Source organism: Labrus mixtus, chromosome 15 (assembly GCF_963584025.1).
Source record: "Labrus mixtus chromosome 15, fLabMix1.1, whole genome shotgun sequence".
Classification (NCBI taxonomy): Eukaryota; Metazoa; Chordata; class Actinopteri; order Labriformes; family Labridae; genus Labrus; species Labrus mixtus.
In genome coordinates this window covers 5,672,323-5,696,026 of record NC_083626.1, presented here as the reverse complement: position 1 = coordinate 5,696,026, position 23,704 = coordinate 5,672,323, and the positions used below count along the sequence as shown (strand labels likewise).

Below are 23,704 nucleotides of genomic sequence, written 5' to 3'. Positions count from 1 at the left end.
AGTACACATCCACACAGATGCACACAAATTAAACCGTGTATTCTCAAATGGATGCACACACACACACACACACACACACACACACACACACACACACACACACACACACACACACAATTCCCTGGTGTGTGATGGCTGTAAGCGTGTGATTCAGAGTGATTGCTGAGGTGCCTGCTGGGCCCTCGGCTGAGGGGAAGGAGCTTTGACGTTTTAAAGATGTTTTATGTTGGGAGGATATTTGACTATGCAAATGGGCAGGTTTATTAAAATAAGCTGCCTCACATCCAAACCTGGGCCTCTTTTTAAGCATGCAATAAATATTATCCAGCCTCATTTAATGAGATGAACGTGAAGCGCTGCGTTTCTTTATGTGTTTTCATCTCACTTGAAAAAAATCTGTTCTGTCAATAAAAAGAAAACACATTTCCAAAATATTCAGGGCCGATCTACTTTGCAGATGGTGAGTGAAATTTTATAATCTTTTTATCCAGTCATAAATAACATTATATGTTGTGGGCTTCATATAACATGCATGTCATTTGAAATATGCATGTTTTTACAGCCTTAATGCACGTGTAACATCTGCTGAATTTGATCATGAAATCATTTAAAGCTTGGGGATTAAAGTACACCCTCTAATGCATACATGCAGATTTCCTCATATTTTACATCTTGAAAAAAAAGATTGATAGACTAAAAATATGTTTTTTGCCTTTTTTCTTAGCATGATGAAGTTAAACAAGTTTTTGTGAGGTATGTTTCACCTTCAGGATCAGTTGGTCTTTTAAAAAAAAAAACTGCATCCTGGTTGAATACCCATCTCCACCATGCAGAGGATTTCTTTACTTTTCCTGCAGATTTCAGAGAAACTGTGAGCAGAGTGCAGGAAAATAAAGCATGCATGTTTCTATGTATGTAAATCCATACTTAATTAATGTATGCATATTTGTCCTGTGTATGTGTGCCATTACACTTCTCTGTGCACGCACTGCTCCTATGCATGAGAAAAATGTGTGCCAAACTTCTCATGTTAAGGAGCTGCTTGCATGCACAATCAAGTGATTCTCCAGGCCAATCACTGGGAGTGCCTGCTTTGCGTGTTGGGTGAAGGTACCCATGCCAGTGTGTGGTAAATAGATGGGCATGCCTCACAAGTCGATGGCTAAATGTGCAGCGCTCTCTCTCTCCCTCTCTACGAGGGCTGAGTGCCACGGGGGAGCTTTAAAAAGCGAAGGGAGAGATTGTCACATCAAGAGAAAGTCGCTTCATTGAAGAGCGCTTGGCTCAAATAAAAACGCAAACAGGAATGTTTAGACAAGGATCTGGTTGCACACGCAAGGAGTCTTATTTATTTTCACATTGATCTCAGCCCACAATGTGAGTTATCCTTTGAACATTAAAGGGAAAACCAGCAGGAGCACTTTTGAGTAACTGAGATTGATGCAGGTGGAAATATCAGTGGGAGTGGTGTGCATGTGCACAGGGCGTGACAGGGTGGGTAATGCATGTTTAAAAGTGAAAAGAGAGAGAGAGGGACTGGGAGTGTGTGTGTACGTATGTGTGTGTGTGTGTGTGTGTGTGTGTGTGCGTTCCTGTGTGTGAGCTCTTGTTCAGCAGTGGTCTTATCTACCTTGCACAGATGTATTGCTCTGCCTCTTTCTAGGTCTCTGTGCAAGCCAGTGTCCACACATGAGGAGTGTGTGTGTGTGTGTGTGTGTGTGTGTGTGTGTGTGTGTGTGTGTGTGTGTGTGTGTGTGTGTGTTAGCATGTGTGTGAGTGGAGCTTATCTCTTTGGCCACTCAGCTGGAAGGCACCCTATCACATGCAGAACACAATGCAGAAGAAACAGCAGATCGGCCGCCTGTAGCGCCTCAGCTTTACGCAAGGATGATCTAAATTCAGTCAGATGTTACGGTGAAGGAGGCCCGCAGAAAACGATATCATGACTGACAGAAAGTCGCTGAGCTAAGGAGGAGATATACATGTGCTGGGTTATTTCACAATGTAAAACAGTGGCATTCAACTGGTTTTCACTGGGCTCCAGTTTGAATTGGAAAACCCACCAAAGAAGCTATGTTTTTTTTTATGTTAGCAAGTTACAATAGGTGTTTTCAGACCAAACTGTTCTGGGGAAGATTTGAGGAGGAACTATCGAATAGGAAGTTCCCTGAGAACTACACACCGTGGGGACTTTTTTTTTCTGTGCAGCATCTGAAGCAGGAGCTTAAAATAAGTCCTCTAAACAAGGTGCTATAAACTAAACTAGTTCATAGTTCCTGTAGTGTGGTATCAATAAAAAGGGGGGAGGGTTCCAATAGTTCCTAGAACTATGGAAAAGTTCCTGCAGTGTGAAAACGCCTATTGTTATTATCACACTATTCCCAGATGTTGAGGTCAGAGCAGCTCCTTCATGTAAGCCCATACATACCTGATTATTGACACATTGTTTGACTCGATCTCCGACTCATTTGCTCACTATAATGAGTCACAGTCTCTTATACTTGAACATATACGTTTAATTGAAGGTATTGAAGAAAGTAATAGAATATTTTCAAGTATGTTCAGTCTCTCCTCCTGTTTTAAGATACTAACTCTCCACTCAAGGTAGAGTTGACCATTAATCATTCAGCAGATGGCCACTCTGTGTGTTAGTGTGGGTGTGTGTGTGTGTGTGTGTGTGTGTCTGTGTGTGTGTGTGTGTGTGTCTGTGTGTGTGTGTGTGTGCCGCAAAAGAAAATGCCATGGCTGAATATCAAATAACAGTCCTCGTGACCCTGGCCTTTTTTACATGAGCTCCAAAGGTCTTATCCCTCTGCATCATCAGCCTCCTCATTATTTATTCATGCCCAGAGGTTAGACTGTGAATGCCTGCTTGTATGCGTGCCTGCCTGTGTGTATATCTGTGTGCATACATTTGCACATATCAAAACATTTTGTATCCATTACGGTATATATTGGAGCGGATATTGACCTTATTAAACCAATGAAGTTTTCATTCAGCTCATGCCAAGCGAGTTTTTTTCCCATCCCATCGCTGACCTTATGTTACTGTACTTGAAATAAAGCCCATAGAGTTACGTAAACTGAGCAATAAAAATTCCAGTCTCTGGAAAACAAAATGCAAATATCAGGTTTTGTTTTCTGCAGATCCCCTGAGTTGAGAAAACAGGATTGTTATCATCATAGGAAAACTGGAATCAATGCTTCAGCATACATTGTTAACGGTGTTTGCGGTAGAGCTTTAAGGAAGCCGCCATTACAACCAGTGCCCTCCACCTTAACTACTGTTTTAGAAAAAAACAAACAAACTGATTACAGTCTTTTTGCATATCAATGTGAGATCCAACAACAGCTTTGGATGCTGTAGGATGCGCCGTTCAGATCAGACCCCCATGGTTCGGGCAGCATGCGTTTCATCTCCCCGTGTCTGTGTCATACAGGGATCACCTGGTGGTTACAGGTGACAACAATCAGAAATGCATTGTAAGTAACGTAACAGCCTGCTAAAGTCTGCAGCTGCAATCTTAGACAAACGATCTCCATCACAGAGTGATGAGCATAGACTGTAAATATGAATGGACGAAGTCTGACTGATGTCAACTCGATGTTATGGCAGGGAACGTTTCCAGATTCTCCTCACAGCACAACATGCTGGAAATCCTGTCTCACTTTCAGTCAACCTAATGACAGGCAGAGCCGAAGCTGAGGCGGGTTTTACATATCTTGACAAACCGTTACATCGCGCCCACCTGTCAATCATGTCAGCTAAGCACCTAAATATGGATAGCACAGCAAAACGGATATATTTGTTTTTTTGGACCAGGCTGTAAACATTTTTATATCTGCTGTGAAAAACATGTTTTTTTTGCCAGTCATGTGTATGTGACTTCCGGGGTTCCTGGAGTCATCCTCAAGCCCACTTTAGGCTTCATTTTTCAACGCCGGAGGTTGCCACTTGGTGTTGAGTGAGTGTTGGGTTACTGGATGTAACTCCAGTTCTATGAGTAAGTGGCTCTACTGTTATTGAAATGATGCCGTTTTTTATATTACAGTCAGTTGAACTCAGATTTTTAAATAAAAGGGAGTCCAGGTGTATCAAACTGCTTGTATTAATGTAAGTATTCATTTTATTATAAAATATTTTTCTGGGCTTATTTTATTTTGTGTACATGCTACTTGAGTAAATACAGTGTAGTGTTTGCTTAATTTCCAGCAGGAAACATCAGACATATTATTGTACCAGCTCAGCTTATCGGTAAATTTAAACCAAATCAATAGCCAACAACTGTATTTGTGTTAAGAGAAGCTTTGGAGAGGAAAAACTGCTCCCTATGAACAATGACAACAGAGAACTAAAAAACAAGTGACGACACATCAGTGTCTGAAGTGCTCCGCATTTTACTTCTAAGTCCTTGATCTGCTTTGTGGTTTGTGTTTCAGTGCGTTAAAAGAAGACTACATTTGCAGCTGAGCTAATACAGTATGAGCTGGCTTTGATGTGTCCAGACAAATGTTCTCTGTCTGACTATCAAAACACCTGAAACAACAAATGACCGCACCAACAGCTGTTCCGCGGCTAACCCCCTCGGCTATTTGTATGCCGACATGTGCACACATTCACAGACACCTGCCAATTGTGTCAAAGCTATAAAACTAGAAATAGAGCTGACATGCACTGGGAGATCTGAGGCACCAGCCTGATTTCACATCAAGAGAAGCCGACAAAAAAACTCCAACCATAGAAGACGATAGGAACAAATGGTAAAGAGTGCATATACGGGATTATAAGGTTAATTAGGAATCATTACGTAAAGGCTGTAATAGCTTTAAGACGGACTTTTGACCCTCTATCTTGGAAAGTATATTCAAAAACCTGTTCACGCCCGTGGTGTTCGCTGTGTTGCATTCTTTAGGTTCAAACCAGGTAATGTTAGGTGTTTCAAAGCATTCTGCGAATGGATTCAAACACAATAAGCTGTCGACCAACTGGAGTAGTGTGTGTGTTTGTTTAGAGTCGGAGTATCCTGGTTGCAGCTGGAGAGGCTCGGCGTCACACTTGCCCTGATTGGTTCTTCATGCATGCACACACACTCAAACACACACATTGAAAGTCACACAGTTACCCGAGATGCCTCTGCCTCTCTATATTTAGACTTGCCCTATGAGGCTGCCCGAGCGAGTTAAAAATAGCCGTGCGCCATGCTTCACACTGTGTGAGAGGGAGAAGAGAAGAGGGATAGAGGGATAGAGGGATAGATGGATAGATGGATGAGAGAGGGGTGAGAGAGGGATAAGGGGAAAGGAGACATAGGAGAACATAAAGGTTAAAGCCTGCGTCATGTGTCTTGTGGCAGAGGACTCAATGGAGTGCACCTGCTCCAAATGACATAAATGCCTATGAAGCAATGTAAGTCATATTAGAGGTCACACACTTGATCCTGTAAGGGGCTGACGAGGTGAAGAGGGGCCCGTAAGTGGACCAGGTTTCATTTAAAAAAAAAAAAAAGGATCGTAACAGAAAGAATGAACACGAGTGGCCAGCAAGGTTATTATCGTTCAAGTTGACCTATTATGCTGACATCCATTTAAAAACTCACATATAGTGTTACTCATACTAAACGTGCATGGGCATAGTTTTAGATAGTGTGATAAATGTATGATGGTGTAGTCCCAGGATAAGTCTGCAGAGGGCGCTAAACAGATCATTTTGCAAATCATGCGATACTTCGGCCTCAAGTCTCTAAATAAGCCGTTGAAACCAAGGCTTATATAGGAATAGAGCAGCCATCCCCTGGCAGCCCTGCAGCATTCTGCCATCATTGGAAGGCTTCCAGATAGCTGGCCAATCAGAGGGAAGTGGGCATGTGGGAAGAGGGGCCTTAAAGAGACAGTAGCTGAATCGAACCGTTTCAGACAGAGGCCCATATTAGGGGTTGTACTGTAGCCAGTATGAGATAAACAGATTTCTGAGCTGCAAAGCTACTTTTACAGAATGACAACATGACAAGTGAACATGAGTATAAGGTGATCTTTAACCAAAACAAACAAAATTACAAAAACCAAAAATGTAAAAATCATTTGTCTAGTGAAACTAAAATAAAAACAAGGCTTCAGCAAAAAACTATTCCGTCTTCACATATGCATTCCTGAAAATATCTAGATAATTTCAAGAGGACTGCTCCAGATATTCTCCTGAACTGGCTGTTCACATATGCAATTATTATCAAAATTGGATGGATTGTCAAAAAACATTTTACTGACATTCCTGGGTTCCAAGATGATAAACCCTGACTTGTGTTTATCTCCATTTAGTGCCCCCAGGAGGTCAGAGTTTTAACTTACACCTTCATTTGTACAGTCACTCATGGTGCCAAGGAGATTCATTCAGATCACTTTTTATGATCCTCTAACTTGGCTGGGCTGCTACATAGAGCAAAGGATGAGTTGCCATGTGTAGAGTTTAATTAAATGTCTTAATGTTGAATGTATTACCATGATATCTGCTACATTTATTGAGCCCCATGGTTGAAGTCTTTTATTGAAGTTTGGTTTTCTTATAATCATAACCCAGGTTGAGTTAACATGCTGAATTTGAACATGTTGACATTATTAGGGTGTGTATGTTAGCATACTAACACAAGTATTTAGCTCACAACACTTCTGTGCTACCTCCCAAGCTGCCAGCATCGCTGTGGATTCTTGTTTCAGACTTGTTCCTGATGTCTGGAACATCCTGGTAACTGTATCCGATATCTTTTCTTGTCATGAGATACCATGTCTTCCTCTGTGGTCTCGTCAATGTCACAATCAATAATGAAAAAGGAATACCCTCCAATCTGTGACCCATTGTCAAAGCTCTTTGAAGATCCCTTAAATGCAGAAAGTACTGATGAGTATAGAAACTGGCTCCTTTGTGATCTGATACATCAGAGTACAGGATCAAAGGTAGCGCTACTAAATTACCTTCATGTCTGTTGTGATGTTTTGCTGTGCATAGCTGGTTGTGCTTTCATTCCTCACTGAAACTGAATTAAGGTGCGTTGCAGATGCCAGTGGTTGTTTTCATCTTATGAAAAAGACAAAGTCAAAAGGATTGCATTGTTTTCATGCCACTGTAATTCATTTAATAATAAAGTTGGCAGCCGTCAGAACCGGTTTAGCAATATTTGCACATTTGTGGTGAACTTATAAGTTGTAATTGGGCTCACACAAGGCTTTCAAATGAAAAAGTGTGAGAAAGTGCACACGGATGGAAGAATTAGCATGCCGTTGGTGCACTCTCATCTTGGCTTTGTTATGAGCATGATAAAGAAACAAAAAACAGGTTTTTACATCTAAGTTAATATAACATTTGAACACACTGAATATTTTATATCAAATAAATGGACAGATTTTGCTATGTTTTTGAAAAAAGGGCAAGGAGGCTAAAACAGATTTGTTCGCATTTATCCAGATCAGCCATGCTTGGTACCATGAAGAATGACGCAGGACGCTGGTAAATTCCGGCTGCTGTCAATGATCCAAGCTAAAAAGCTGCCCATAATCCTTCCTGAAAACCCAAAAAGGGGTCAGTATGCTTTTTTATGTGTACACTGTGTGCAACACATGAATGAATGTGAGTAATATCTGGTTCCACCTGTTATTGTAATGACCTTTTTTAACATAGATGGCCAGTGTTAAAGGTATAATATGAGACTTTCAGAGTAGATGTCCTGTAGTACTTTAGCACCTCTCTCAAACCAAAACAAAGCCACCCCTTCAGCGTTCCACTCCTGAGAATGATAATGCTTGGTTTAATCCAAATAACACATCGCTGGTACAATGATACTTGAATAAAATGCTATTTGGGGCAGCAGAAGCTCAGTCTGTAGGGGCGGAAATTGGTCTGGTAGCTGGAGAGGTGCCAGTCCACTTCCTGAGCACTTCCGAGGTGCCCATGAGCAAGGCACCGAACCCCAAAACTGCTCTGGAGGGCTCGCTGTGGTCAGCCCCCTCACTCTGAGACCTCTCCATTAATGCATGTCCACAGGATCCTGTTTGTGCATGTTTGTGTAGCATGTTCATTAAACAGAGTGTAAAACTAAATTTCCCCTCGCAGGATTAATAAAGTATAAATTATTATTATTATTAAATTATTATGATTTAATATCAGGGTGTATCAGTGATAAAACTAGCCGATACCTATAGTCACTTGATAGGCTAATATCGGCCTGTATTATCGGCTGGCCGATTAATCTAATTAATTGATAAATAAAAATATAGATGCATTTATAATGATACATTAACTTGAGGTCTTCCAGTTGTATGAATCCAAGGAGTTGCACAATTAATAGTGTGTCATTTGTTTGCACAACTTACAGAGAGGATGTTGTGCAGCATGAAGGATTTTTGTTTGTGCTTCAATCCATCCTGTAACCCGTGTTAGACAAACATGTTGTGGAAGCCAAGCTGCTGTGTTTTTCATGTATGGGGCTCAGAGGTTAATGGCTACTCATGCTGACATTGTCTTTGTGTGTCCACAGGACAACGGTCAATCGCTGTCACATCCTGAGAGGAAGCCAGAGGGGAAATTGACCGTGTTTTTTCTTTTTTCTTTTTTTGAAACAACACCAAAGTCACCACTAACGTGTTGACTCAGTGCAAAGGAAGACAAGATGTGAGTATTTGTTTGAGTTTGAACATTTCTGTGTCTGCGTGGGTGCACCTGTTCATCTGAAGCGTACAACTGCGCAGATTTGCTGTATGATTTTTTTTTCTGTTTGTTTACATTTCATACATTCAAATAAGGAAGGGCTCCACGGGGAACTCTCGGCTGAAAACCGGGAAAAACACATCCTGTTTCCTCATTTTTCCAGCCAATGTGTGTTGGAGTGTATCCATGACATTAGGTGAGAAAGGACAAACACGGCTGAACAAACAGCCTGCTTGTTCCAAAGAATGAAGAAACAAAGCCATCTTTCCTTGTTCCTTAAAGGAAAGATCTACAACACTGCAGGGGGAAACCGAGTGCAAACTCCATGCATGCAAACACAAATTCATTTGTTTCAAACATACAAATGTATACTCACCCTGCACACGAGCAAAAACACATTTCATTCAAATGTCAGATATTTTGCATCTTTTCCCGAACTTGGACTGTAACCTAGAATCAGCATTTAGGGCGTTTTCAAACACAAAATGTTGCCTGTGCTGCATGAATATGACATTGACTTTTTGGAGCAACACAAGCCCTTTAGAATGATGTCATATAGCGGTCCACTTCCTTGTTTGAGCATGGCTGCGTTCACATCTTCTGCGGACCGTACTTGAGTAAACATCAATCGTGCCCGAGACCACCTCTTCAAGCAGACTCGAGGACAGTAAAAATGACAGTACAAATAATCAAATGAAGGGCACGGTTAAATACGCACTCTGGCAAGCACAGCTCACTGGGTTTGAGGGGAGAGGGGGATTGAGTTTATTACAGCAGTCAGACACAGGGATAACCGAAAAATCTGACCCCTGAGCCACGGTCCTCTTTCATCAAGGCCTCCTGCCTATAGAAAAAATATATACAAATACTGCTGTTTCCTTATTCTTCTTCTTCAGCTGTAGTCAGATTTCTGAATTTCTCTCCTCTACAAACAATTGTCTATTTTAATTCAAACACTTGCACTAAGGAGGATGTTTACTTCAGCTGTGTACTACAGTGCACTTGAGTCAAGCGGTGCCTCAGGGCAGGAAGCGATTGGAAATTACAGCCAAACAACAGGATATATGTGGGCAGAGAGGCCCTGTGAGAGGCAGATGGGTGTGAATATTCATTTGAAATAAGAGGAAGAGATTCATATTGTGATATAAAATGAGAAATATAAGTATCAAGGCGATGGAATGGGGGGAAAGATCACAGAATATATTTTTCATATTCTGCTCTTCTGAATGAGATAGTGTCTTGGTTAGAAAAAAACGGGAGTTGTAGGACAGTGGGTTATGAAAGACAAAAAAAGACTATAAAATGTAGCTTGTAGCTGTGTGTATACAGCTACTGGGAGATGTAAGCCGGAGGGGAGGACTGTGCTTCAGCTGAGACACATCTCTTTTAGGCAGCTGAGATGCTCTGCATACACAAAATGTACACATGCACTCCCCGCTCATCCTTAATGCAGCTTAAATGGTGGACAAGGAAAAGCTTTTTGAAAGCATATCTGTAAAGATAGGAAATAGTTTATGAATAATTTGTCGCCTCAGGGGACTTATGCCGGGGGGGTGAATAGGGCAGCCTCTTGTCAGAACATTGGATAAGGAAAAGAGCAGAGGGAGCCAAGATCCAATACATCGAAAAAGAGAGAACTACACATTTACACAGAGCAGAAGAGATGGAAAGCACACAATTACAGGAAGAATATGCTCTATAGAAAATAGAGAGTATTCTTCTTTTATACAGAAGAATATATAAAAGGCCCAGCATGGTGCAAAAGGAGGGATGTTTGTGTTTGAGGGCTAGAGAGAGAGAGAGAGACAGAGAGAGAGAGAGAGAGAGAGAGAGAGAGAGAGAGAGAGAGAGAGAGAAGGAAACAGGTACATAGGTACTGGACACACACACACACACACACACACACACACACACACACACACACACACACACACACACACACACACACACACACACACACACACACACACACACACACACACACACACACACACTGTGTATTTTGTAGTCCTTCAGATAGACAGACAAGCAGGAAGGGGGTCAATTATTGCAGTAATGATCCTGCTATGAATAAACCAGTTGGAGGAAGTAGAGCTCCCATTAGGCTTCCCTCCTCAGGCTATTAATAACCAGAAAACTAATTCCTCCCCCACAATCAATACACACACCCACTAGGACACGGTTAAAGACACACTCTGGTGTTTGATCTGCAAGCACTGCTCAGTGGGTTTGAAGGGAGATGGGATTGAGTTTATTACAGCCTTCTGTAGTCGCCTGATGCATCAAAAATAGAAACATAATTCCTCATCTTTATCTCCTTTTTGCAATACAAGACAGGGATAAATGATCACATTTGAACTGATGAATATTTTTGGCATCTCAGGAATACCATTTGAACAAAATAATCAGGCATTTGTATGATGCTTTAAAGAGTTTAATTTAAGTTCTTTTTTGGGGATTGAATGTTGTTTCTGAGAAAGGAAATACAGAGAAAGTAACATCCTTCACCTCGAAGCAACCACAAAAGTGTTTTTCACCCTCATGTGATCAAGCCTTTTTGCCTTTTTATTATTTTTTTTTTACAACAAATCAACATCAAAACTAAATCAAATAAACCATGCATCATTTTTGGGGGATTTTATGGGAACTTGGGTGAGAAATACCACACCAATCTCCTTTCCATTTGGGAATGAATTTGCATTGGTTATCCAACAACACTATTACTGGGCTGGTTGAAGATGGCAGTGGACATTTCTGAATGTTCTTCATAACATGTATTTGACTTTATATTCTTTATTATCTACAACAGTACAAATTGTCACTATATTACACTCAAAGTTAGAGATCAATCAACCATTATTTGTACAGCGCCAATTCATAACAAGTGCTATCTCGAGACACTTTACAAAAAAGCATATGGGGAAAGAGCTGGAGGTCGGAGCAGGCCGTGCATGAATGAAGGCGGCGGTTGTTGTGGGGACGACACAGTCCGATGGTGGTGGCTGGGCGTCAGAGACAAATGATTCATTGAAGTAACAACTGCTAGTTGTACTTTCTGACTCTATATTAAGTACAATTGACTTTATGCAATGGCTTCCATTTGATATGAATAGATCCTGAGTAGTTTTTCAGCACTGATGCCATTTTGAACATAGGTATAGGGTCTTTTAAAGTCAAATATTAGTAACTTTAGTTCCCCTACATAATGGTGACAGGCAGAAGATTTTGGGTGTAGAAAATGGGGGTTCAACTTCACATACAGAAAAAGCCCCTGGGTCTGAATCAAAGCTGACCGATAGAAAGAATAAGGTATCATCTGCATAACAAAGAATGTAAATACTGTACACAGTGGTGTAGTGCAGGGTATACCCACAGAGGAAGTAAAGTGTTTGTGACAGTTTTTGAATGAATTAAAAAACACATTTTGGGGAAAACTTGAAAATATACCCACTTACCCAGGCACCACTTTACCACTGTATATGCATGTAATCCATATATGAAATACATTTATGACATGTTCTATTGTCACTAAAAGATGTGCGGAATAGGAAAACATCATCAAGAATTTAGATGAGGCTTGGAGGCCATCATTTACAGTAACTAGCTGTAATGAGAAGAGAATAAATGCCTGTCAGTAGTAAAAGAAGGAGGGAGGGTTAATTACTTGAGCAGAACTAATTTATGTGTAAATGAAGAGCTGGAAATGAACTCTAATGAAGAGTATGACAATACTAACTAGATTAATTAATGCAGCAAGAATACATTATCAGTAACATATGATTGCTGAAAATAAGAATTGAGAAATTTGCTGACAGAAGTTTTAAAAAGACGGACCGTTTCAAAAGAGTGGTGATGAACTTTCAATCCATCTCTTATCAGGGTTAATCGTCTTTAATGAACTGAGGATGTACAGAAGTGTAACTACAGCATAAAATGGCTGCTCAATATTGCAGATTGGGACTTTAGAGCTCCCTTGAGCTTTACTGTAGGACAGAAAAAAAATCCTGGTAGTGGAAAAAGAGAGCTGACTGCACATGGACGGTAGAATCCATCAAACTGATCAGCACAGGTTTGGTTCAAAGCCAGTCTCAGTAAGCTGAAATCAAAAATACTCCTGAGGGCTGAGCTGGTTTATCAGACAAAAAAGCAGATTGACAAATGTATAGATCAATACTATGCTGCCAAATTGAATTTTTTTTCAGCAAGGAAAAGACAGAGTGCTGCTTCAGGTCTCTGAGTGTTGTGTGATACATCTTCAACCATAGAAATTACATTTTTGTTATTAACTCCAATATGGAGAATCCTCCTCTTTGAAATGGTAGCCTTCACTAGGCTATTAAATGCCAGCAGGCACGTGGTTGTATGGGTTTGACTTTGTATGAATGAGTGGACCCTTAAGCCTACTGAAGTGGGATTGGTTTCCAGTGATTGTGGGACAGAAATGGATGAACGACAGGATAGACCCTACGGCATCATTCATCCATCCATCCTAATCCCTTCCCGCCCAGCAGACGCATGTCACACTATCCCTCAGCTCTTCATACTCCAAAACAACAAAGGCCTCAAACAGAAAGAATAAAAGAGAACCGGGATCTGTCTTCAATCACAACACTTTCAAACGGTGTAATTTGAGATTCACTGCTGATATCTTTCTTTTTGTCCACTGACACATAACCCCAAGTAATAGACCTCAACAGTGATTGCCCACTTTTTCGGCGGCTCTGGTTCCAGAAGTACATTTCCCAATTCAAATCCTCCCTTGACGTTTCAGAAAATCCTTATATCGATATTTCAAACCCTGAAACCAAGCCAACCAGCTACCTGAATACCCGTAGCAAAAAAAACAATGGTCAAAACAATAATGGGAGAAAGGAGAAAAGGGAAAAGGTACACATTTTCCAGGAGTGGAAGGAACTACAAATCCCACAATCCTTTGCAATTCCAACAAGTTCCAACAAAATTTTATATAGCCCACTTCTTTTAAAATGTACACAGACCTTCTTCGGGGAACTTCAGTGGAAGCATCCAACAGCCGAAGTTTGCGGGGAAAGTAAACATCTCCATGGTAACAGCGGGCTCCACAAATCAGAGACATCGCTGTGACACTACAGGATCGTGGGTAGTGCAGTTATTTTCCCTGAGATCGCGAATAAACCATGTATTTCTTCAAACTAGGTTGATATCAAACCAACTTGTGTCTTCTACAGCAGCATATATACTCTTTTTTCACACTCGTGGAGCTCAGGAAAAGAACTACACTACCCACAATCCTATAGTCTCACAACGACATCCCTGATTGGTGGAGCCCGCTGTTAACAGAGATCATGAATAAGCCATGTATTTCTTAAAACAAGGTTAATATCATAAAAACTTGTGTCTCCGACAGCAGCATATATACCCTTGTTTCACACTCATGGAGCTCCTGGTGAGCCAACCTTGGATACCTATGACATAATGGTTAATAATCAAATACCCTGTTGAGAAAATGAATGGGACCTTTACTTCAAGAACCACACTGTTGAGCTCTATTAAGGTGATTCATTAGCTCTCTAGCTTTATGACTTTATTAAGCAAATCAGATTGTTTTTCCAAATGTGATCTACAAGACAGTGTCCACTCTGTTATTTGTAAGTGCAGATCTGATTGGCTTATCCAAACATCACAAACTGATCTGCATGGATTTCAGTGGTAACTACCGAGGCATCTGTAACTTTTAATGCTAGAGACTCAGCCTTCCATTGAGGAAACATTAGATATCAGCTCATAATCTAAATAATCTTGATGTAACGTCTCTGTAAAGAACTCATAATTGCACAACGGAGAAGTCCATAGATGTGTAAGGAGTATGCTGTTCTGCTGTTGCTGCTCTGATGCACTTCTATCAATCTGGATTGGATGACTTTCTTTTGGAATCATATTGCACATTTAGCGAGATAAAACTTTTAAATCCATTTCGAAAAGCCAAATTGTCTGGGCTGAACTGCATCTGTAGAAATCCAATCGGAATCCAATTCCAAACCATCTCCAAATGTGTCTTGAATTTAATTAAGATCAATTATTGTTTTATATTTGCTGCCCAGACTCTCCCAAACAATCTAGATATGCCAAACAAAAAAAAACAAAATACAGAATTTAGCTGGCTGCTTGAGCAGGGTCTATAGGATGATATTCACTTGAGCCGTTTGAAAATGTGAAACTGACTTTCACTAGCTCTGTACCTTTCTAAAAATGTGTGTGTGTGTGTGTCTGTGTCAAGGGAGTACCTCCATTATCAGCCCACAGCTGAAGCCCATTAGAGAGATGAGGAAGAGAAAGAGGAGATGAGAAGACTTACGGAGTTAAAGACAACTGTCAGCTGTTGAGAGGGAGACACACACACACACAGGTACACACATACATACACACAGAGAACCAAAGATTTTCATTTTTTACCACTTGAGTTCGTTTTCTTTGAACATAAACTCCCACAGAACGAATGACAGACCTGTAAATGTTCCGCCTGTCCATCACAGCCTCCCTTCTCATGCTTCGAGCAATTTCAGCGAGGACTCCGCCGTTAGAGTGGAACATAAAGCGAGTGGGGAAAGCAGCTATAAAATTGATTTTTAATAGGTCTCAGTTCATTACGTTTTCTGTGCTTGTGTTTCTTTGTGTACAGATTGGGGGTGGGGAGTGATGGCTGACTGCCGATGGTTAATAAAACAGCCGTCACACCTGACGATCTGTAGCCAGTGGCTAAAGAGCGAACTACTGACTGCTTTTAATGTAATGTCACACTCACAGACATGTTTCTCATATGAAGAGTGACCTGTGGGTGCAGGCAGATGAAGAACTCTTCACAGTTCCTGAAATTACCTCTTTGAATGATTGACCGCATGGGAATGGAGCAAATTAAATTCCACTTGTCACACCTGGTCCCAAACCAGTAGAGAGGAAGATTGAAGAATTCCTAACCACCACGGGGCTCGATTCATACCAGTCTATTCCACTGGTCAGACAGTTATAGACAGTTACTGATGGGAGGGTCCACACCTTAATAGAAAAACTGATTAAAAGAGAAAAAATGAGAAGAAGCTTCAAATGAAATTGAAAAATATATAGAAGTAGTTCGTAGTTCTCAGACAGAATTCTGATCTTGATAGTTTTGACTATAAATCCTTAGTTGAATAGTGAAATTGTACTGGCAAATTAACTGGTGAGATCTGAGAACAAGGTGGCATCCCTAAAAAAAACGCTAAGTGAAGTTATTAACATAAGCAGCATTTCCACATTTTTCGTACAATAATATTTGAATGGCAAGGACGACTAATGTGTGTGGTTTCAAACTTCCAAACACTTGTTCAGGAGTTGCTTTTAAAAATCATTCTTGGAATTAACCAAAAGAGCAATTATTTCTCAGAAATTGCGAGTTAAAGATCCTGTGAGGAACTTTCGGTTTGTCCATTTTGGCGCCCCCCTGTGGACAAAGCCTTATGTCTTATCTATTTGCTAAACTTGCCTTGAACATGTAGGAGGTGTTCTCAAAAGAAAAGCTAAAAAAAATAATGGTTTACTCTGCCCTGCAAAAGTATTACTCATTTTAAATCTTTGTTGTGGATTACGTCATACAGCCTGTTTCTGCCGATGCTTTTAATCGTCTCGTATGACACCGACCCTGCAGCAGCAGTTACAAGCATCAGAGATAAACAAGTAGTGTAATCTATCTTGTCGCTGGCCATGTTGTTTGCTTTTGTAGATCATAAAGAGGCATCGCTCTAAGTTTCAGCCTGTTTCATAACCAGCTAAAAGTTCCCCTCAGCAGCTTTAAATTCCAATACTTTGGGAATGCACCTGTTGAACAGGTACAACAACCAAGAGCCTTATCTCACTATACATTCCCTAAAGGGGCTGAGCCTTCTCTCACAGATTCTGGAGTTATGAAATGTTTATTTTTTCCTTCCTGGAACTGTTCACGATAGCTTACATCACAAGGAGGTAAAGCCTAAGAAAAGAATTCTCTGTGCAACAGGACATGAACCTGGTTCAACTTCAAGAGGAGATCTTTTCAGGTGCCTAGTTTATCATTTAGGGAGGAAAATGTGCAGAATGACATCTAGGCAAGTTGTTAAACACAACTTAAACTTTTTTTTGAGATGATCTTTTCAATATTTTTGAATACTTTTTTAACGGTAACTTTTATTTTAGTTCAACCCAATATTTCCAGCAGTAGTTTTTATTTTCTTTCACATACACTGATAGGGATTTTTTCTTTTACTTTGAAGGCAAGCTGAACAAGCATGGATCTATTTGCTGCATCTCATATTTTAATGATAAGGAATGCAAACTTAAGCTGGACTTGAATCCTATTCAGAAATGCATGGAATTCATACGAAAAAGTGTAAAAGATCTTCACTTTACTGCCTATAGGGCTCTTTTTAATGACCACTCTGCCCATGTGAGAATCGATAATTAGTGCACAAAAACACAGCAGTTCCCTCCTCCAAATTCCACGGTGGATTAATCAAATCTGAAGCACACAGTTTTGGGAATGCTGTTTGGACACAACTCAAGATAGTACCCGTTTGTTCACACTCTTTGTAATTCCATGAGGAGTTAATTAGCTCTTCTATACAAGGCGAGAGTACCATTGTTCTATGCATTGTGCATAAAATTCTATACTGTGCTTGATTTGTTATTTTGTCGATCTGTGTATCATCTGTGTTTTTCAGCACTCTTCACAACACAGCCCCTCAGTGACCACACATCCTTGCCTTGGGCAGTCCTCCCTCTCATCCCATTCGTCTGTTTCATCCTTTATTTAGAGATTTCCTTCCATGCATCCGACTCCTTTCTTTAAAGCAACATCGAGCCATCCCAAGTGACTCCACGTTGAACTCAGCGTCCTCCCCTCTGTGCGTTACATGGATTGTGTATCTGTGCAGGTGTAGAGCATTGTAGGAGTGTTAACCTTCAGATCATGTCACAAATGGAAATGTACTTCCTGTTTCATACCCACGCATCATCTGATTGTCCAGGAGGAAAAGATCAGTCCAGTTGGCCTAACAGGCTGAACCCTTCTCCTCTCGTCTTCCCCACCCCCTCCAAACACAAACCAACCCTACACCCTGTCTCTCCTCTTCACTCCAACCCTTCACCAGGTCCCCTCCTGCTCTGATGGATGCACCACGGAGTCACAGCCTTCTCACTTAATCCTTTTCTTCTTCATCCTCTATTACTTTATCCCCTTTAACCTAACTGCTCTTATCAAGCTCTCCTGCAGCCTCACAGCTCCTGCCTCCTCTCTTTAACCTCTTCACCCACCGCTTCCTTTGCCTCCAAACCTCTGCTCTTTCCTTGCATCCTTGATTTTTTTTTCACACCCATAAACCTCCTCCAATTAACTAGCATGCAATTCTGAATCCAATATGCAAAGAATATTTATTTACATACAAGAAGGTGCCTGGCAGAAGGAAGTCCACACAACATTCCCGATGAACCTGAGAGTGGAGACGGTACAAACTCTGCAGAAAGGAACATATACAGTAAGAGCATAGGCATTTAGATCAATTGCTAATTGCCCTCTATACGGGCAGCCTGGATTCAGATCCGACCTGTGGCTTCTCCCCCCTCTCTCACCTATTTCCAACACTATCAACTGTCCTATCTATCAAATAAAGGCATAAAATGTCCAACCCCTCAACAAAAATGTTTCTTGATTTTTTTCTCAATAAGTTTCCTTCCTCCTGCTCCTTGACAGGTTTGAAAATAGATTTATGAAGGAATTGACCGAGAAGATCAGAGAGTCAAACACAGTTTCTTCTTAAAACTTAACAATACTTGAACATTTAGGAAAATGTGCTTAATGTTTCACTGTGACTTGAATGACAAGTTGAGCTAAGAGTAGCTAAGTTTGGAGAAAAACAGGAACCTATTTCAGGACAGGATGCCAATGAAGTCTTCCTGAGTTTTCTTTTCACATGTGCATCTCACAGCGTCAGACTCCCTGTGGGACGGGGGTGGGATGTTCTCAGGAGTCAGGACAGGGCGTAAGAAGGACGACACAGAGATGAAGGATGAAGCTATGTCTTTAAAGTGATGCTACATGTAAAGTGAATGTGTTTGCAGTTTCAAGGAATGAGTTGCAAGCAAAAAAAGGATTGAAGCAGCTCGACTTCTTGCCAAATGATTGCACTTGTTGCTCGCCTGTCTTGTGATAAGAATGTCATCACCCAAGCCTGCTAACTCACGCTGAATTTACAGAACATTATCTACACACCCCATCTACATGGGAAAATGTCACTAAGATGCTGGCAGCAAAAAGTCAGCACCCTGAACACATTTTGGGAACATTTAAAGATTTGTGTGTGTGCGAGTGAAATCCCAATCGGAGTTAGCTAAGAGTGAAAAGGGAGGAAGGAAGCTAGTTGAAGGGTTAAGAAAAGAATATATGAGCAAGAAAAAAATATTGTCATTTGAAAAAGAAATTTCCCTCTGCAATTGAAGAGGGCATATTATACCTCTTTTCCACCTTTTCAAACAGTCCCCTGTGGTCTAAATGGAACATCTGTGCTGTGCTTTGGTCAAAATATAACATGACTCAAGCACCAGAGGAGGTTTGTGACCCTGTATAAACCAGCTCTCTCAGAACGCTCCGTTTTGGTGTGTGTGTCTCTTTAAATGCAATGAGCCCCCCCTGAGTTTTCCTGGTAGACATCACTCTTTTGCTCGCAAGAATAAAAATGGCAGACCTGCGCAAAAGTTTTGTTCTAGGCTGGGGATGGAGTCCACGGGTGGAGATATCAGGGGAGGGGATTTTTTTTTTACATTATATATTATATACATTATAAGCCTCTCTTTTTACCCTTAATACTAGAATCGATTTTTTTTTTTTAGGAAATCCCAGTATCTCTTTGACCCTTTTATGTTCCTAACCCTTGTGACTGGGTTGTGAAGTTTTGATTCTCTCCACATGTCCACGAGACAGTGACTATCCTAAAATAAGTCTCCTTGGCTAAAAGCCTCTACAAAACAAACCTTATGTGCCTGTGTGTTTAAAGAAGTAAAACATAACAATATGTTATTATTTCTAGAATCTGGATGCAAGTCATTCAGATTTCCGTTTCACATCTGGTCTTTATCCGTCATTCATTATTTATTCAACAGGCCAGAAGGACGCAGGACTGTCTTGTGTGACCTCTGTAGCCCCCAGGGAGCCCAGGGCATGCTGGGAACATCCTGTGTGCATGACCAGAGTAACAGTGGATATTCCTCTCTGGGCTGGTGTGTTAACTGGTGTGTTACTGTAACACACACACACACACACACACACACACACACACACACACACACACACACACACACACACACACACACAAGCCATCCATATCCTGTGTTACAAAAACAGCGCGGACAACTCATCTCCAGGGTCGTTTTGCTTGTATACGGCATACGCAGGCCAGCGTCTGGAGAGCATCGACATGTGCAGCAAATCTTAATGTGATGCAATCAATACTTTTAATGCCACACGGTCAAGGTTACACAGCGAAGGAAGAGCACGTGTGTTCGACACATGTGTGCAAGAGAACAGTTGTTTTAGATGTGAGCCTCATCAGGATCCATCTCGTGAAATTCATAAGTGAAGAGAAAATCTTTTGCATGTGATGGTAGGCTGGTTAAATGATGTGTTTTTTTTTTTTTTCTCAAATAGTACCAAGCATGTGGTTTAGGAAATTCATGAACTCAGATAGTACTCCATGTTGTGTCAGATGTCTTATTGATTTGGATGCTTTGCTGTGAAGTATCAAGATGTAATTGTTTTTTTTTTTCTTGGCGATAATTAAGCTTTTCCTTCCTAATGAAGTGCCTCATGGACAAATATCTAACACTGTCATGTGTTTAAAACATTTCCGTTCCAGTGTGTCGAAAACAGGCTGTGCTAATATTCAGCACACACTGAACTGGCTGCAGGCTCATTGCTCATAACAGCAGCAAGTCAGCTACAAAAGGATGACAAGAGAGAGGAGAGGGATGTGTCTGTGTGTGTGTGTGTGTGTTTCATCCCAGCACTTATACATTGTGGATGATTACGCAGGAAAGAAGCTGTGCTGACGCCAGAGAGTGCGTTGCTGATGCAGAGGCTGGACAGCCAGTGAGTAAGAGCAGCCAGCTTCTCCCCCCAGAGGATCCATCCTCCGTTTATCCCCTTTTTGTTCTCAGTCGTGAGGAAGCAAAGGCTTGGATTCAGTCCTCTGCAGAGAGTGTGAATCATAGGCAGAAAGGTACCGAGGTAAAATAACGTGGAAAGGAAGAGAGAGAGAGAGAGAGAGAAGAGAGACAGGTGTAGATGTAGAGCAGCTGCTGCCTTTGAGAGGCAGTGATGACGCAGACGCCCCCTCCCCATTGGATCCCCAATTCATGCTGGACGTGCTTGTCATTCAGATCCAAGGCTCTGCATGTGTCAGAAAATCCTCTGCAGTGGGAGAGACAGAGTGGAAAGTGGGAGAGTGAGAGTGAGAGTGAAAGACAAGTGCAAAATCACGAAAAAAAAGCATGAACTCAAGGCTCGATCTCAGTATTGCAAGTAAAAATAAATGCAAATGATATGCTTTTAGGTTGGCCATTAACCTAGACATAACGCCTGTAACCAAACAATGTAACAGCAGACACACTCTAATCACTGCACACTGACACTGATAGATTCCCCCTCCCTAACATTGGATTCACGACAGTATCTAATGGCACCTTTAATAAATCATTCCAAACTGATATGAATGTGCACCGGCTGCATCTGTCAAGAGAAGGTCATCGAGTTCGTCCCTATAGGATTGGCTCCAGCCCAGCATCCTCCCCCCTATCAGAACCCCACCCTGCCCTGGCATGCTCTCTGCTACATTATATCCCTCACCCAGTTCCCAGGAACCCACAGTGGGCAGAAGAGAGGCGCAAGAAAATCAGGGTGTGGCAGGAGATGGACCAAGGAGCTGCAGGGTCTTGTAAGCCATTACAAATCACCTCACAGCTGTCAGTAGCAGTGATGAAATTGGCACATGAGGGACGAAGGGAAGACTGTTTGATTTGGTCCTGTACACACTTATCTTTTATGAGGTATATCAGAATTTGTAGCTCCTGGAATTGGAATTGAAACCTGAAACAGTCTTAAGATTAACCACAAATGCCATTATTGTGCCACTGCCACTAGGTTGAATGATTTCTGGTGAGATAAAAAAAAGTAAGGGTGTGGACCTCATGTCATCTTATAGACCTGAACTCAGTGTTCACCTTTAATTACCTGTAACCACAACCTTTTCTGACATTTACCAACAGGTTTATTTGCCTCAGTATAACCTTGACTTAACTTCAGTTTATTTGCTATAACACTGATATTGTCATGACCTTCACCACACCATAGTTTCCATTCACACATACTGTAAGAAAATGAAATGTTTGAGCATTATCACTGGAATATTTTCATGCCAAACCGTTCCAGGAGTCTCTGACCCACAGAAAATCAACCACTGTCTGCACATCTTAGTAGTATTTCCAATGAATCCATCAATATTACTTTGTTTTTAGAAGCTTCAACCTGCAACAAAATACATGTTTTAGGTGTTTTATTCAAATATATCTTGTCACCAGTGTGCCAGTTTGTGGTCCATTATTTGAAGATACACAGTATTTTGCATACGTTTAAGTACTTACTCAGATTTTATGTTGCTGGGGTGCCAGTAGGCCTAGCGGTTCAGTTGTGCCCCATTAACAGTGGTTATGGTCCTCAAGCGGCCCAGGTTTGAATCTGTCATTCCCCACTCCTTTCCAAACATCCTATTCCTTTGGCTCCCAAACTGGGTTCCCAACCCCTCTGGGGGCCACCATGGATTCTTAGGGGCTCTTAGAGGCTAAACACCATGGTAATACACTTACTGGGTAGTTTATTCCAAGGTATTTAGATAAAACAGAAAAAATGGCGTTTCCTCACTTCAAAACTGTCAGGCTACGTTGACAAACATACAATTCTGGTTATAATGGAATAAGGTAAGGGTGATCCATGGATCAGCTATCAGCTACAGTAATAACACATAAATATGTTTTAAGTTTTCTTTTTTTTACATTGAAAGGGAAAATTCAAGGTTCCAAACAAAAAGCAAGTGCTACAAGTGCTTTCAATCACAATCATCTCAAGAAATGCCCACCCCATGTCATAATGTTGGTAATAGTAGCTCCTTCAACTTATTTTATGAATAAAGCTGAAACTCAAGCTGAGGCAGCCACTTGGTCTGTGTGTTTTCCAATCACCAACTTTCTGCACTGCAACAACTGCCCTCTTAGTTCTGCAACTTAAGGACAGTCCTACCTCCACAGCAGGGCCGTGGAAGACATGTGGAACAATTGGGGAGTGAAAAACTTCAGTCCCTGATTCCCCTGAATGAAATTCAGTTAGTTTCAGAGTTCCTAGCAAGGTCCTTGGTCACTAAATACAAACCAGCAATTTGCAGTCCAATGTTGATGTTCTTGTCAGGTGATGATGATTGGTTCTTTTTTTTATTGCATGCTACTGCTTACATAATTTTGTGGACACAATTGCAAAATTACGTTTCAGTCTAATATAATGGACAGAAGACAAGAGGACTCTTCGGTCTCATTGAAGTACTGATGCTGAAACCCCTCATTAAAGGGGTTGGAACAACGATCAGCAGCGTACAAAGCTGAAGAAATGATGTCAAGTTCTCAACACTCAAATGTACACAACCTTGGTGTAATAAATCCTAAATATTGACTAAGGCAAGAAGTCCATGACCTGTTCCATTGATACAGATTCACCATCCTAAACTCCACTCGTGCATTTAACATTTTAATTTGTATTTTACTTTACGTTCAGAGAGCACTCGAGCATTTTGAGATGCTCTTTTATTCTCACATTCCCCTGTGGTTGTATTTATACATTAGAATTAGCACAGTGAGAGGGCCCTCCACCACCTGCTCGTACCCTTTCTGCCTCTTGTAGTAGCTTTTCTTTCTGTTAATGTCAGAACTGTA

General features: G+C 41.1%; 1 long non-coding RNA gene across 1 annotated transcript in view; it reads left to right on the top strand.

Moving 5' to 3' along the window:
- Positions 1-7,452: 7,452 nt before the first annotated feature.
- Positions 7,453-23,704, top strand: part of LOC132990341 (uncharacterized) — a 28,785-nt gene continuing 12,533 nt past the window's right edge. The window contains exons 1-2 of the long non-coding RNA XR_009676052.1: positions 7,453-7,567; positions 8,523-8,656. This is a non-coding gene — a long non-coding RNA (uncharacterized LOC132990341). The remainder of the gene's footprint in view (positions 7,568-8,522; positions 8,657-23,704) is intronic.